Source organism: Mytilus californianus, unplaced genomic scaffold (assembly GCF_021869535.1).
Source record: "Mytilus californianus isolate M0D057914Y unplaced genomic scaffold, xbMytCali1.0.p SCAF_7, whole genome shotgun sequence".
NCBI lineage: Eukaryota > Metazoa > Mollusca > Bivalvia > Mytilida > Mytilidae > Mytilus > Mytilus californianus.
Window position 1 is genome coordinate 112,247,210 of NW_026262723.1, and position 17,928 is coordinate 112,265,137.

Sequence of the window (17,928 nt, forward strand, 5' to 3'; positions counted from 1 at the left end):
GCATCAACCTTCTATAAGGAAATCATCATAGGAAATACAAGCCCTGGAATATCGTTTCAACTGGGAGATATATACTCCATATACAGGCGCTGCTGGAATGTTGCTTCAAGTTCACAATGGGGAAGCTGAAATCATCTCTTTTGTCGTAAAGTTTTGTTTTCAACCGATCCTCATTGTCAATTCCTAGATGTAAGTCAAGATATGGGGCAGACTTAAATGTATCTGTTGTAATCTTTATCTCAAGTTCGATGGGATAGATGCGTTCAACATAGTCACCTAATTTTAGATTATGTAGCGAGTGAACAAAGGAACGCTTTGCCAAAAAAAAAAACGTCTGAAAATCTCTCTTTTCGTTTTCGGAAAAGTATTGAAAAAAGAACTTTTGTGTTTTTACATCAAACATGCCTATTTCAAGCTAAGTTATCCTGATCAGTCAGTCATGCAGGTGAATGTGTCTTTGTATATTCCGATAGTACATATCAAAATTGACTTTGTGTGAATATCGTAAGGAAAAATCAATAATGGATCGTTTCTGTATTGTACGCCCATAAGTTAATATCTATGTTGAATTCGGATGATAGGTATATTCATATATAAATTTAATTCATATGATGGAGTATCAATACAGCACTTCTTAATGAATATACGTGAATGCAACTAAAAACAATTGTAGGGAACAAAAAAAAAATGTGTTTTGAATATTACGGACAAAGGAAACAATCAAAATTGAATTCAACCGCACTTGAAACAAGAACAGTAACTGATGACTCCAAAGAGATTGTATTAATCATTTTCTTTCTTAGGGTAATGCCAAGGATAGTCCTTATTCAACCCACAAAAAAACTTTCAGCGACAAGTTAGATACTGATTGCCCTTTAAAAGATTTCCAGATAATTGTTTATGTTTTTTTAAACAAATTTTGAAACATACCACTCAGACTATATGATTTCAACAGGCGTCCAGGTATGATATACACTGAATAATATTTACGCGTGGTTTGCGACAACTTCTGTTATTGTGTTGCTGTTTCTATTGCATATAGTATACATCTTCTTTTATTTCAATATAAACACCTTTTAAAGAATTTTATTTTCAAACTTCAATTTGTAATTTGATGACCACACATACCCCACACTAATGAATAACTGTCAAAAACTCTATTTGAAATGAAAAAAAATATCATTATGTGTCAGCATTTTCAACTAAATTAATGGTAAAATAAAACTTCGTGAAGTTATTTTTGGAGATTGATTCATTAATTTTAAGGGAAAGTTTAAGATACAGCCTACATTTTGAGCCTTAAGAGTGATTACATAAGAACTGTACTAGATATTGTATTCCTATGGCACCAACAAAACATTGTGATTGAAGTATTTAAGGTTGATTCTGCTTTCGTCAGCTGGCTTTTGATTTCCCAAAAGGCTTTTTGTAAAATAATTAATGAAAACTGATATCAAATATTGTTTTCTTATTGAACGAGACAAAACAAACAGTTTTGAATTACTCCACTCTTCCCGATAGTATTACATTTATCTCGTCCAATTGGTTCTTTATTTATAAGGCTTCTCTGTAGACTGCAAACGTGTAATTTTCACGGGTTAAAAATTTTAACATTGTATCGTATATAAAACTATTGTACTCTATTATTTGTCTGCTTCTCCCCATCATTAGTTTTCTATGTTAAGAAAATCTATCAAAAATGAGAAGAATTTAAATCAGACAGAATAATCTTTCCAAATAACAATAAGATTAAGTATCCTGCAAAAATAAATTTAGTATCACCTAATGCAGGCAATTTGCATTATATTTGAACGTATAGATGATAAGAAGTTCCTAAATATTTAGCAAAAAACAGTTAGTAATAAAAATACGTCATTTTACACCATGCCAACTCTACAACGACCTCAGTTAACTCTGACCTAGAGTCAATTTAAAAAAAAAAAAAAAAACGTATGCACGGAAAATATTTGTTGGGTGTAAAAGGTTTTGGAATTCGAAATTATCTTTATAAAATAAATCTAGAGCAGCATTCAAATGATCGTTCAAATGTAGGCGATAGTGATAAAAACAACAGTCTTCAAATGCAGACATTTTCTGCATTTACCGAAAACACTATTAGAATATAATGCATCTTTATTTGATTATAAATGAATTTGATAGTCTATACATTTTAAATATATAAAAGGAAATATTGTTTCTCCAGAAGTTTAAAATAGATAACAAACAAAAGCTCTTTATCTTTGATTGAAAGTGCAAAGGAACATAAAACAAACATATGGTTGTTCAGGATTTCCTCTTTTGCATTGTATATTAATGATAATAAAAATAAAATTGAGAATGGAAATGGGGAATGTGTCAAAGAGACAACAACCCGACCATAGAACAGACAACAGATAAGTTTCCAAGTGAATGGTAAATACATTATTTCATTATCAAGTAGCGTATGTAATGTTATTAATACACAAAAACGATGTTGTTCGTGTTTTTATCTGTTCTGAAAGTACTATATTTGTAATGGAGGTAGGGCATGTGCTTTGCAACATTCAGATCTTTGAGATAGACGTAGCATGAATGTTATTCAACTGTTTTATTTCTTAATTATATATACTACCTCACAGCCATAAATAAAGGCAATAGTAGTATACCGCTGTTCAATAGACAAATCGATTTTACTGAAACAAATCCGGGTCACAAGCCAAAACTGAGGGAAACACATCAACTATAAGAGGAAACAAAACGGAACAAGAGAAACACCGAACTGCTACAAAAACAAACGCCAACATACATAGAAACGGAGTATGTGATAACAACTGCCATAATCCTGACTTGGTACCGGACATTTTAAGAAAAAATGGTGGGTTTGGCTTGCCACAAAACCAGGTTCAACCCACCATGTTTTTCTTAACATGTCCTATACCAAGTCAGGAAAATGGCCATTGTTATGTTATAGTTCGTTTCTGTGTGTGTTACATTTTAATGTTGTGTTTCTGTTGTGTCGTAGTTCTCCTCTTATATTTGATGTGTTTCCCTCAGTTTTAGTTTGTAACCCGGATTTGTTTTTTTCTCAATCGATTTATGAATTTCGAACAGCGGTATACTACTGTTGCCTTTATTTTGAACCTGGTTTTATGGATAGCCAAACCTCCCGCTTATACGGAAATGTTAAAAATATCTCTACAATGACAACATTACGTAACAGGAATACAGTACAAATAAATGAGAGAACATTCAGGACAGAGAAATACATAAATAAATAATATAATAGTACAATTCAACATGAAAACCACAGAATAACAACGAACACCTAAAATTAATTTACGACAGAACACAAATACAGCACAATAGAATAATAAACTGTGCGTCACACGAATGTATCAACGGCACAAAAAGTGACGTCACATGTAAATTTCTAAAAATAGAATATAAAATTGGGATTAAGTTTGCAATGGTGTTATTTGATGTATTTTTTAACCATTACAAGATGTTGTTAGTTAGTTTAGACACAGAAACATCGTATAGATCAACCAATTCGTGATGGTGTCCATAAAATTTACGGAGTGTCATTTTTAATCTTTCCTCCTCATAACTCTGTTGGAGCAGTTTTTGCGTAAGGAGTACACTGTATATTAAATCTGCATAATGTGAACATGCACGAGCATAACGTATCAACTGAGATATGTAAACACCATCCGATGGGGCAGAGGGTATGTTACTGCTGAGCAATGGGAAATTGATAATTGGGAAGTTGAAATCGTCCCATTTGTCATAGATTTTAGTGTGAAGTCGTCCATCTGTGTCAATATTGAGGAAAAGATCAAGGTATGAAGCAGTCCTTCTAGTATCAGTAGTATCCTTAATTTCAAGTTCACTGGGACATATGAGATGTAAGTACTGGCTGAAATATGGGTTATTCAGTGATAGGACATCGTCAATATATCTGAAAGTAAAATAAAAGAATTTCGCAAGGTGCTTATTTTTGTCTTTAAGAAAGTTTTGAATGAATTCTGCTTCATACGAGTACAAAAACAAATCGGCCAGTAGGGGTGCACAATTAGTACCCATTAGAATATCGACTGTCTGTTGAAATATCAATCCTCCAAACTCAACAAATATATTGTCGACCAAAAAGTCCAGCATTTTGATAATATCATCTTCAGTATATATTGTGGTAGAATCAGTGTGGTTCTTCACAAAATAAGAATTATTATAACCCGAAACAAGAAATTTATATCTACGATTCCCATTTTTATAGAAAAAGCTAATAACCTTTTCCGTAAGAGTATCTACGTGTTTCGCGTTAAGCCTATCACTAGCAAAGTCCTTGACTGAATCAATTACTATTTCAAAGTAGGTGTTTCCGATTTATGGATTAAGGCTCATGGTATTGCGGTTCTTTTGTTAACACATTTCGAAGCAAAGTGTTGCTGACAATTTTCAGGTCTTCAGTAATTACATGGCCAGAAGGATTTAATATAAATAGGGCTCTAGCCCATGTGCAATCATGAGGTTTATGTATACGAAGTAGTAAAGTATTGAGGTCCAAAATTCCAAAAAGGTTTTGACATAAACAACTAAGGTAATCTATTCCTGGAGGTAGTAAATCCTTAGTATTTCTAAAAAGTTTTAACTAATGTCAAGACAAAAGCGCTGACTACTGAGCTGGTGATACTCCCCCACCAGTGGAGTCATTGACTCAGTAGTTGTCAATAAACTCATCATAGATATCAGTATCAAAATTGTGTATTCAGACGCGTATTTCGTTAACAAAAGACTCATCAGCGACGCTCTAATCAAATAGAGTTCAAAGTTGAAGAGCATTGAGAACCAAAAATTCTGAAAAGTTTTGTTAAAAATTGCGAAGGTAATCCATTCCTGTGGTAGAAAAACCTTAGTATTTCGAAGTATTATTTATTAACTGTAGATACAAAAGAATTTATCAAACAATCAGAGAAGTGTTATTCATCCTTATCTGCATAAACTTGGTTGTTCTTCTGTTCGATTGAATCATTTTGTAATAAAAAAAATCATCTGATCCATCAAAAAAGAGAACAGAAATTGGAATCGCGTAAACTCCATATGGATCACGACCGGGTAACGTTAACTTCTTTGCATGCATCCAACAGTTTTGTGAATCCAGAGTTATTGATAAGACAAAATCGATAAAATAGTATTTCAAAAATAAATCTTTGTCTTCGTTAATTAAAATGTGTTTGCTTTTTCCAGATCGGTAAGTAATATGGTATGTATATGTTATGATTGATGTACAAAAACGTCATTGATAAATAGTTAACGATTAAGACCTTTAACTCGTATGATCTCTAAGATATAAAAAGAAAAAATATTCCTCATGGTAAATTTGTTATTTCGAGTCTAAATGCTAATATTGGATCACATTAAAGGCATTTTCGAATTCTAAGAGTAATAAAAAATCATATATTATCAGTTGTTTGTCATTTTACAACAGAGGTACAAAAAGTTCATTGTACTCATAAAGTTATGAAACCCAGAAGTGCAGTCGTTATTCAAGAATTCGAGATTCGAGATTCAATATCTTGAGTTTGAAATTCGACATTTGTAATCAACATCAAACCTTGAAATTTCAGATAAGTAATTCGACATTCAAAGTCTTGATCGAGTTATGAAATAGCCTATCCGTAGGAAGGTTTCATATTTTCAAATATTTTCAAGGTCAACGAAGAAAAAAAATAAATGAAGTCTGTCATCATTATGTCATAAAAAGAGGTGGAAGACAAAAAGAGAAATCATGACTCATATGTCCAAGAGTGACCAACAAAATCATGGCAAAAACGAAGAATGATGAAAAGACAAACAACAGTAACAAAACACTACATTCTACTGAGCAACATGAAACCCGGAGTTGATCGGTGGTGCACAAGAACGGTAATCAGTTCCTGCTCCACGTGCTATTAAATCAAAATAACTCTTTATTAAATGTTGCGTCCGAAGCACTTTTCTGGATTTACCTTCATCTGGAATGCTCAAACTTTAACATTTGAAATCCAGGGAGGTATGAATACGTAAAAACGGTGGGAGATATAAGAGATCCTCAATGTCGAATCGAATGACATCGAATGAATAACGCAAAAGGCATAGTAACTAATACATTTTTATTTTATCCAATATTTAGGTAATTCCTGTTATCAATTTTATGAATTATAAAATATACTATTGAAAAAAAATATATATGACTTAGTTTCTGATTATACCTGACAACGTTCTTACCTAACTGACCGTACTCTGTAGTCCTTTGTTATTCCATAAAAGCGAGCAAAAAGCATTATAAAAAATTATTATTATTTTATAATGAGATCATGTTTTTTAATTGTACTATTGCCTTAATCTTCCAAAACAGCAAAAAAAAAAAAAAAAAAAAAAAAATGGGAAAATTGTTAATCGGGCGAATTTATAATATCATAATTTCAAAAACAACTTCGTCTTAATATTCTATCTCACTTGTACCATATTGTTAGATTGATCATAACTATATCGCTTAAGTAATGTTTGGTATATCTTCGTCATGAGAGTGACATATAAAACTGCAGCTATGTACAAAAATAACACAAATGTTTTGATAAATCATTCAGATGTCTTGAAATCTTGATTAATGCGGATTGTGCTGAGAATTGTAATCTTTAAATGGTATCCTTGAAGGTTTCAGACATCTACATGTTCCCGCTTGGTAAAAAATCACGAAAAGTACTCAACCGGGATTTAATTGCTTTCCAAATAGGAATTGTATAATTGAAGCCGAGAAGTCCTCTGAGATTTAATGATCGGTTTGTAAGATTGAAACTAAACTATGATTTTTGATTTTTTTATGAGTTATACTATTTAAACGGATGTTGATATAGGAGTATCATTGTTATTGCAAAAATAATTAGGATCTTATTTTTTCTTAGAGACGTGAAATAAGTTTTAATGAGAATACTTGTACCGATGTGAATTATATCAAACTTAACTGAAAGACATAACTCCTCTAGAATGTTATTTCAAAATAACATAATTAATATAGTATTCATTAAAACAAAAAGAAATCAAAATATAACTTTGCATGTGACTCACATATTTGCTCAAAGTACTATTTATACTAATTTTTTTCATGATATTTTAGTGACAGCAAATGTATCTCAAAAATCTCATACATTTTTTTGAAGAATCAATCAAAATGAGGTATAAACAGCAAGATTTATTAACTTTTAGGTACATTTTACGCTTCGATTTATTTTTCCGAATTTGTTCACTGAATATTTCGACATCTACAGCGATGTTATATTTATTAAGATGGTAATGCCGTTTTGTTGACGAATTATATTTCAAACACGTTAAATGTTTTATAATGTGTTTTTACCTTAAAACAGTAAAGCCTGTCAACTAGTAGAAACGTCTCTAACTGAACTTAAATGAGTTATCGAATTTTGTATGCATATTAACAGAAGGCAATCTAAATTTCCTTTATAAATCATTAATTGTATTGATCTGCATTCAGTCGTGATTTTAAAGATAATGTGTCTTTTAATTTTAAAATTCCATAAAACTTACGTAAAATATTTCATAATTTAATTTGTGTTGCTAGGATACATAAAGTTGGTATTTTATTAAAGCAATTGAAAAGCAACCATCGTGTAATGTCATTTTTTTATTTGAATTTCCAGGAAGAGATTGTCTCTAATGAAGTTTGGAGTTGACGTAAAACTTTGATAATTTGCTCTTTGTCATATTTATATGTTATTGATATCGTATTTTCTCCCCCAGTGAAACATATTAATAAAGCATCTATATATGCTTATAAATAACTGATAGCGGAAGGTTGCATACGGTAAAACTCTATGGAATTGGACGTCTTCGATCATCAATAAAAAGCCGAGGTATTGTCGCATGCAAGGTTTCCGTAACTTTACTCCGAGATGAATTAATGACGGAAATGGCTTCGCTACAAGTGGGATGGAAGTTTTTAAAATGAGAAATATTATTTTATCTTTTTGCCTATTTTTGATATTGAGAACAACGAACGGTGGACGGGTAAGTTATACCATTATACACTGCAGCATTCACTGATATTATGTTTCTATATACCTTAAAAGAAATGTTCGGCTAAGGTATAAGTTACACATTTTTGTAAATTAATTGCAATTAAGAAACATATTCTTTAAAGTTAAATTGTGTATTGATTGTATTGTGTTGATCAATATTATTAGATTATTGATAAAATATACATTAATTTTAAATCTGCATAGCATTCTTATTCATTAAATGATAAATGTGTAAATGCGATACTATAGAGAAACAAGAGAGAAGCTGTTGATCATGCATACTTAAAGAAAAAGACTTTCACTTCGCGTTATCGTCTTTTTAAAACTTACCCTTTTTTCGACTTATATATGATATACTCGATGCCTTTCAATATGTGTTATTTTTATAAAGGTTTTACATCATATTTGTTTGGCTTTTACATTAAAAATTAGCAGCCGTTCATACTACATTAATAGCCATTTAAAACATCATGTTTGTTAACTATGCCATACTTTCCCATACAATTGCATTGTCATATTAATTAAAGTAACGTGGTAACTGATAAATATTATAAGCTCTCAGCCTTTTTCGTAAGCATTTGCACGTAGTATAACTTGAGCTAAACATTGATAAAAATGAGAACACATTCTTTATCTGTAGCACATGAACATGTTGAGAATTTTATACAACATCATAATTTTTGTTTGCTTAAAACCGTGGTTGGATAATACATGAAAGCCGTATATCTAGTGATTTTTCAAAGTTAAGTTCTATATAGTTCAAACCTTCCTCTACTCATTTCCCATCAAATGACATATCAATATGATAATTAATGTGCTTTTGATACTCTAGTTTGTGAATTTGAACCTTAGGACTTTTGGCTATTTTCAATATTTTTTGTTATAACAAATCTATAAAACTTTGGCACAAGATAAGAAAATAGTTAAATCAACGGTACTAATTTTTTTTATGCACCCGAGGCGCATTTCGACAAGTAATGTCTCTTTAGTGATGCTCTAGGTCGAAATATTTGAAAATCCAAAACCTAATAAAAACGTTGGAAGAGATGATCAAAACAAAAATGAATATATATTCTCACACATATTTGTATTTGATTTTTATGAGACTAATCTTCGAATGACAAATTGTTATTTATAAAATATAATTGACAATTATTTGATTTCTGGATATTTGGTAAACAAAGGGCATTCAAAATTGGAATTCACATAGAAAACAAAAATCTTTTAGAATTCCTACAACCAAAGTCTCTTTCCATTTGCAATAGTACAACGTATGTTATCTCTTTCAAAATAAAACATTTGACTTATTTACTCTTTGCACTTTTATTCCTCATTCTAATCTTAAATACAGATTGAAAGAAATAGTCTAACTTCTCTTAATTCTTAAGAAAGCCAACGTAGGTATTATCGTGATTTTCTTGATAGAGATGTTGCATACAAGGAATTTATTGAACCAATGATTCTTAGTGGTTAATTTCTCTTCGAAATGCTTTACGGGTGCCAACATGAGTCTGTACATGAGTCGGTTGACCGTTATGGAATATCTGTGTTACAGTCGATCACGTAATTGTTTAAATTGTCGTAGCAGTTCTCCTTCCTGTATGGACTCATGGAATGAGACTAAACACCAAATTTGTATTAACCATGAGCAACACGACGGGTGCAACATCTAGATCAGGATATAACATCCTTTCAGAGCACCTGATATCACCTCTGATTTTAGTGGGATTTGTGTTGCTCAGTCTTTAGTTATTTGTGCAGTGTTTTATAGACTGTTCTTTGGTGGTCTCTCTTCGGCTCATGAGTTTTGATTCCTTCTTTGATATCTTCCGTTTCTTTGTTCCCGAATGATCTATTCGGAAAATCTAACAACAAAATTATTTTCATTTACCTGTGTTTAAAGTAATTGCAAATGGCTCATATTTTTGTTCGAGCATATTGTTTTTCTTAAATTGTTTAACATTTCATACCGATATAACATGTTACTTTTATAATTCTTCCCTTAGTTTATTTATTTTGTATTTACATTGTTTTATAGGTCAAATTTATTTGTTCAGTGTATGTTCACTGGTGTTAATATGTCCTTTGATTGAGTTAAGCTATTTCAGTTGATATGTTATAGTGTGTCTTTCTATGTTGTGATGTTACACTATTGTTTCAGAAAAAGGGTGAAGGTTTGGTACCACTAAAACGTTTAAACCCACTGCATTTGTTTGCACCTCTCCTAAGTCATGAATCTGATGTTCAGTAGTTCGTTTTTTGATGTGGTTCATAAGTGTTTCTCGTTTCTCGTTTTTTATATGGATTAGGCCGTTGGTTTTCCCGTTTGAATGGTTTTACACTAGTAATTTTTGGGGCCCTTTATAGCTTGCTGTTCTGTGTGAGCCAAGGCTCCGTGTTGAAGACCGTACTTTGACCTATAATGGTTTACTTTTATAAATTCTGACTTGGATGGAGAGTTGTCTCATTGGCACTCATACCACATCTTCTTATATCTATTAACGTCAAATTCACAAAAGGTCTGCCATTCAAACATGGCCTTAACAGCTGTTATACACTACGTGTAACTTGCATTTCACGACAATAAGCTGTATGCAATAATCGTTGTGTTTATAAAAATCAATAAGATGAAACTATAGAGAAAAGAAAAATGTATGAAAATATTTCTATAGATAAAAAGTTTAAACATTTACATATTTATTTCATGACGCAAACTATCATAACTTTTTTTTATGTAATAGCAACCATCATATAAACGGGAAACCAAAAACAAGCATAGTCAAAACCGTCTTAGGTCAATTTTACCTGAAGGAGATTTATTAATCTAAAAAATATAGTTCAAACATTGCAGTTACAATAGAAATATCACTCAAATCATGCCAATATAAAAACGTAGCTCACGTTAAGTGTTGTTAACTCTTTAAGTTACAAAATTTGAGACGCTACAAACTTGATTTCCATTCCCAAGTGTGTAGTAATCAATTCATACGAACACTTTCAATTATTAGCACATCTTTATCAAATATCTTTCTACCAAATCTTGCTACAAGGAATAAATATAAATATGTAACGGTCACGCACATTTCATATTCATTAGCACGTCAATATTCAAGGCAGGATTTGTCTATTCGGGAAATGTACTGAACGTTCTAAGCGTCTTATAAATTGATTGATGATTTGTCTTCGAAAGAAATTAGAAACATCCATCTTTGCATTGAGTTATTAAATGAAAATGTATAAGAATAAGCAATGTGTTTTCATTATATAATAAAATCTCAGTAAACTCCGTAAAATAACTTTGATCCCTTATAATTCAAATTAAATACATTAAACATAGAGTCCAAAATAAAATTCTTAGCAAGACTTACAGAAATTACTCACATGTATAGAAAGTAATACTCTTGACGCAATTTAACGGATTTATACATCTATGTACCGTTGCGTTGCCATGTTTTACTTGTATTTTTATTCTGATGTCGGATATTTGAGTGAACAGATTAATTTCACTACGTGAAAACGTCCATGTTTTAAATTTTCCTATGTAAAAATAGCCATGTCCATAATTCTACTAGGACAATTTGATATTTTTTTTACGGTTGTACATTAATTTTTCATTATTTCCTTAAAATATGGTTGTTTTTTTAGTAATCATTTCATAATAGCAATATTTACAAATTTATTTTCCAAGAGAAATTGATATGATGTACTTTTCACTGCTCTATGTTGAGTTTATATACTTAGGAAAGTAGTTCACATTCAGATGATAATCCATCGACGATATTTAACCCTTTTACTGTCAAGTGTAAACTCTATACCTTACGTTCAAGTAGAAAAAAAAAAAAAACACGGAAAAGAAAGGAAAAGACAAAGGCGCGGTTTCAGCATTTTTGAAGTTTCATTTTGTGATTTCATTTTAAAATGTATAAATAAATCAACTGATTTATATTACATATGTCAAAAGTTGTATTTCTTTACAAATCTAAGCTGATCAAAGGGATATTTAAACGCATGATTCGAAAAATAAACTAATAATGACATGACGAATAACGAAAAACTTTTAAAAATATACCGTAGTAAAAAAAAATGAACATATTCGATATCACGTCTGGTTGCCTTTAGTGAATAATGATTTCATTTATATACAGTGTACTCCTTGTAGAATGACATTTCTGAATTTTTGAAATTAAAATCTCTGTGAGTTTATATAAATCCGTATTTCGACAATAATACAGTTTTAATTTCTGAAGGACTAATAAGTTCGGTGCTTACTTTTACTTTCATTAGTTTTGATTTAAATTGCTCTGTAATATCCTGTGCGGACATAGCGTGTATAATGAATACGGAATGACAGGCATCGTCTATGTCATTATCTGTTGATTGTCTCAAATCTCCTTCAATGCTTTCTTGATAAGATGGGATTGACACTACTTCTTGCGGTCTGCTAAAGCAAAGTAGAAGTAAAAACATGCCATTTAAATTGCCGTATCTAAATTCGTTATAATTTCGAGAAACACAATATACCAGTAGTAAATACGATAGACAGAAGAACATATATAACATAAAAAGGGTAGTCAGAGAGCTTACATAACGTCTACATTGCGCAATATTGACTCAAATGAAAACTCTATTTCGAGGCAATTACGTCAATTTAAATAATGTGGTCGATAAGTTTACAATAGGAAATCTTTGCATCTTTTTCATTGATCCTGATATTGAATTACCCATAACGGTAATATTCAATAGAAAAATTCAAAATATGAATTAAGACAAAAGTATTTTATTGTTGTTCAAATCATATTGATTGATTAAGAAAACAAATTAAATGTTTAGACTACTATTCTGGTAAGAACATTGCAACTTTATGTCGCTAGTGAGTTGGGACGCAGACAGATGGTATCGGTCAACCAATTCGTGATGGTGAACGTCAAACTGATGTAGTAACGATTTCAGTCGTTCTTCCTCAAGACTGTACGAGTTATAAACCACACCTCTGTGTGCATACAGTGTCCTTATTTTCAAATTCAGTGAAATAAACGAGAACAAGAATGATGCAGTTCTGCTTATATAAGTACAAGAACATGTCGACTAAGAAAGGAGCACACATAAAGCATTTTAACCATAATTACACCTTATGTAAGAATCCTGGGTTTTGATTGGTTGATAGCCAGTGTATTTTTCACCAATTTACTTTTATCAAATGAATATCGTTCATTTTTAAACAGCGCCGGGGTATATGCAAAAAGGATATGCCTTTTTTACCCTCTCTGCCGTGGTATTTGCCAAAAAATACTCTATCCGACTGGACGCTTGTAATGTCACGATCATCAATGCGTTTTGTACGTTAACATTCGGTGTAATTAAACAGATATAGCATGTTCTTGAGGGGTATTTGCGAAAAATACCAGTCTTGAGAATGAATTTCCCTCACCTTACGGCTCGCGAAATTTAACATTCTCTCGACTGGTATTTTTCGCAAATACCCCTCCTGAACATGATATATCTGTTCAATATTTTGTCAATTGAAATATCCATATTTTTTTTCTATCAAGTATTTTGAATTGAAAACATCGTGTTTCCTTAGTAAGGATTTTTCGACTTAGAAAAAGAAACTGGTATTAAACGCATGAACTAATATTGTTAAGGAATAACAGTCTAATGAGAATGTTTAGATAATCTCCATATCGGATTTTGAATAAAAGGGTAGAATTTAGTGAAATAGACAATTTTTATTTTGTTGCCAAATTTTAATTCTGTTGGGTATTTTCCAGAATATATAATCTCCAAGGAAAATGTATGATGACAGAATGTAGATAATATTGATTTCATTTATAAAACATCAATATGTCAGATATAGAGAGATCATTAGTGAATATCTATATTTAACAATTTATGATTTTTGGATTCAGATTTTTTACAATAAACAATGTGTTCCACAGAATTGTCTGATATTGCCAATAAATGCATGGGTTTAAAACGAAAATTAAGTTTAGAAATTATTGATACACTTATGATCGTTGTTAATAAAACTGATCTACATACATTCTGTGTGTCTATGATGAGTTTCCTACTCATACTAAACTATTATAATTATATTCTTAATCTATGTAAATACAACATATTATTTGATTTAAGTCTCGAAAAAAAAAAAAAATAAATACCCACTGCTATAATTCTAATGTTTGGTCCAACGTATGAATTGTCAATGTAGAAAACAATGTCCTTATGTCTTACTTCTTGTCAAATACATGTTTCTTGAGAAAGTACAACCATGGCCAAGAATAGTTTTACAGTAGGTATATTCTGTTCACTTAATACCATGAATAGAATCCCTCTAAATAAAAATTAAATTGCATCGATTGAGCACTTTTCTTATCATCTCTTCTTTAATATATAGTTTCCCTTTTAAACGTAACTGGAGTATATTTTTCTCCAAAATTTTATCATTTCTTTTCTTATTTTTCCCTCATTACCAGACAGAACCGATTTGAAATATGTTAGTGTATTGCATTATATCTCCGCACAAAAAAATTCAACATTGGTGACTTTCAAAGGCTTCTGAATTCTTCTAAGATATTGAATTCTTATAAGAATCATAACAATGTACAAACTTTTTTTTTAATTAATCTTAAATCTTAAGGAAGTGACAAACAACTTATAAAGGGATTTTTGTAGTTAGCTCATCTTTTTTGTTTCACCGTCATTACGATGTACTGTGTTGATATCAACGTCTATCATATTTATGTCACTTGTAAAATATTCATGAATAAACTTTTGACTGCATCAAATTGAAAATTCATCTAATATAATTTTAAAAACTGGTTGCATAAATACTATAGAATGAAGATTGTATTCAAACCATAATGATTTCTCAATTTCAAATTCATGTAAAATGTGGGCTACTATATTTTATAGCCGTTAAATGCATACATGCAGTAGACGCTCACCCTTCCGATGCATTCGGTCACGCTTTTGTTTGGACTTAATGTTATTTCTTAAGGGTTTTTATCTCTTGGTTTGGTTTATTTCAAATTTAAAACAATGGTAAACTACTGTCAACTCGTATAAAAAGTATTTAAACAAAACTTAAATTTAAAAAATACACAAGTAGATTTAAACGACACATCTTGATTCTTGATGTAAACTACTACAAAGGTGTAAATGAATATTATAACTAAATTGAAACAGAAACACTATTAGACTGCACACAGATCGCAAAATTGAAGTACAAGCAATTTTGTGGTTTACATCTAGAAATGTATATATTTCAAGAGACAAGTACCTTTGCACACTTTTAATTATAATGAAAACAATGATAGTTAAAATCATAACAATAAGAAATAATAAATAAATAAATAATGAAAAAAACCAAAGAATCCTCCCCGTCCCCCCAAAAAATATCCACCAAAAACCTTGCACACAAATACATAGTAAATCGGATTATCCGGATACTGCTTGTAAAGTTTAAACGTGACAGATTGCTAAAACCTTTCGTGATGGACAACTGAATACAGACATTTTACTATACAAATTTAAGTATCTAAACTAGGACTTCGGTATTGCTTATATCATATGTAGAGAGTGATTGTTTAATGTTCGAAGACGAAAATGTCAAAAAGATTCCGAGATAACTTTGATAGGGTGTTTAAATGAGAAACTTATAATTACTAATTGAAAAGAATATAGTTACGAACCATTACAATGAAAGATTCTTGTATTCTTATAACCTAATGGCCCGTTTGGGTGCCATAAAACTGATAAAAATCGAATTTAGTAAGCAAATCTTGTTAACAGTGAGATTCTAACCCTATCCTCAATGAACACGGTGCCTAAAATATAAAACTAATTGTGAAAAGTCTGATTTTAAAATCAAGTTGTTCATTTTGAATTATATCATTCTGTCTGTCAATTACTTTCTGAATTTTAGCTCAGGTAATGAAAAGATTGTATGTTAGATTTTATACTGAAATATTATTAATAAGGTTAATAGTAGGGAAATGGTAAATGAATGGACAGTGAAAGGAACTGTTCGGGTGTGTTTTTAAGGAATCTAAGCAAATAAAGTGATAATAATGGCATTTTGAATAGGTAAATAAAGGCAACAGTAGTATACCGCTGTCCAATATTGGTGTTATTATTTGTATTTTCTAACCATGTCGGCTTTTCTTCTAAATCAAAACTGTGTATAAGCAAAAAAACCCTGTGCATATAGTTGCTTTAAACTAAAAATCATATAAATGAAATAGCTAATGAATTATCTGAACTTTTACATACATAATTATAGAAAATAAAAATAGAATAACTGTAATATAAGGCAAGATCATGTAAGACCACACAAACAGTAAACAGACTTGAAACAAACAACAGGAAACAAAAACACTGTAGACGAACCACGAGTAACTCGACTATACTGACAAATAAGACATATGTGAAATGTACCAAAAATACAGAATTTGAACCGCAAACGATAAGACATAAAGCATTCATCTTGGTCCAGGACATAAAATTTGTATTTAAGTGAAAGGTATAATCAGTTAAAGTTGTTTTCCATTCGTTTGGTGTGTTTGAGCTTTTGATTTTGCCATTTAATAAAGAACTTTCCGTTTTGAATTTTTCCTTGGAGTTCCGTAGTTTTGTTATTTTACCTTTAACAATTGAATGTATGTTTTGACCATAAAATTTAATTCCAGCTCTACCGATTGGATTGCGAAAAAGTTGTTTTTTTACAGTTCACAAAATATTCTGGAACCAATTGTCGGAGCTCGTATAATTAAAAAAAAGTTGGGGTGCAATGACATTAACGGTACTGATTTTACTGCAGCAGATGGGTATTACGACCATTAATGCATCTTCAATGATGCACGATGCAGTTATATGAAATTCCAAGACATAATACAAATATTGAAGAGCAAATAAGCTACTACTTTGTGAAAAATTTTCTTTATGATTTATTTTGGAATGTAATAGAACTTAAAAGGACAAACCTCCCTCATGATAACATTCAATTATCTTTCTATTTTCAGTATCAGTATTGTTCAGACGGATGCTGTGAACATCAATTTTGTGCCTTTAAAGCTATTTGCTATCCCAGGCTTAACTGTAAACAAGGATGCCCAGATGGCTCCTGTGAAAATGGATTATGTATGCCACACAAAATGTGTTTCCTTAACTCAGCGTGTAAAATGGGGCATGTTTGTACAATGAACTTTAACCTTGGTTACAGAACATGTCAGTATGATCTGGATATTGGAAGATCGTTGTGTGTTGATAGATTTGGTCGGCCGGATGTCAAAAAATACCCATGATTCAGTATCGTTTAATTGATCTTTGCAATTATCACCTCTTCGTATTACTGTCATGTTTGTCTTAATCACAGCAACGTGTACAATGCACGTCAATCAGAACTGTCTGTGATTGAGAGATTAAAAGCAAAATAATTAGGGAACGAACTATTCATACCGTGCTTAATTCACTGAAAGATATACATCACTACATAAAATTGAAAAGGAACAGTTAAACATGATTTTTAAACAAGATTGCGAATAAATGTTGGACATGTAACTGTTTTTTTCTTGTCTCTTTTTTAATTAAATTCATAATTATCATTCATTTTAATAAAATAAGAAAAGCAAGGACAGTTCACTATTTACTTTAAAAAAAACTACATGTGTATTAAAAAAATATGCATAAAGAACTTTATCTAAGAAAAATTACACATGCGAATTACAGACTAGCTGCCAAATGTAGTTTGAGGTCTTTAGTGGTCTAAAAACATTTTGCAATTTTCAGATAATAATCTCGTGAAAATCATCTAACAAAGCAAGACAGAAAAAAAAGAAAAGAGATAATACAGATATACATCCAATATTTTATTGTAATA

At 30.8% G+C, this 17,928-nt stretch overlaps 1 long non-coding RNA gene across 1 annotated transcript; it reads left to right on the top strand.

Annotated features, from left to right (window-relative positions):
• The first annotated feature begins 7,707 nt into the window (after positions 1-7,707).
• Positions 7,708-17,657, top strand: LOC127708023 (uncharacterized). Its single transcript, XR_007985122.1, has 2 exons — positions 7,708-8,040; positions 17,072-17,657. It is a non-coding gene; the product is annotated as an uncharacterized LOC127708023 (long non-coding RNA).
• Positions 17,658-17,928: the final 271 nt, after the last annotated feature.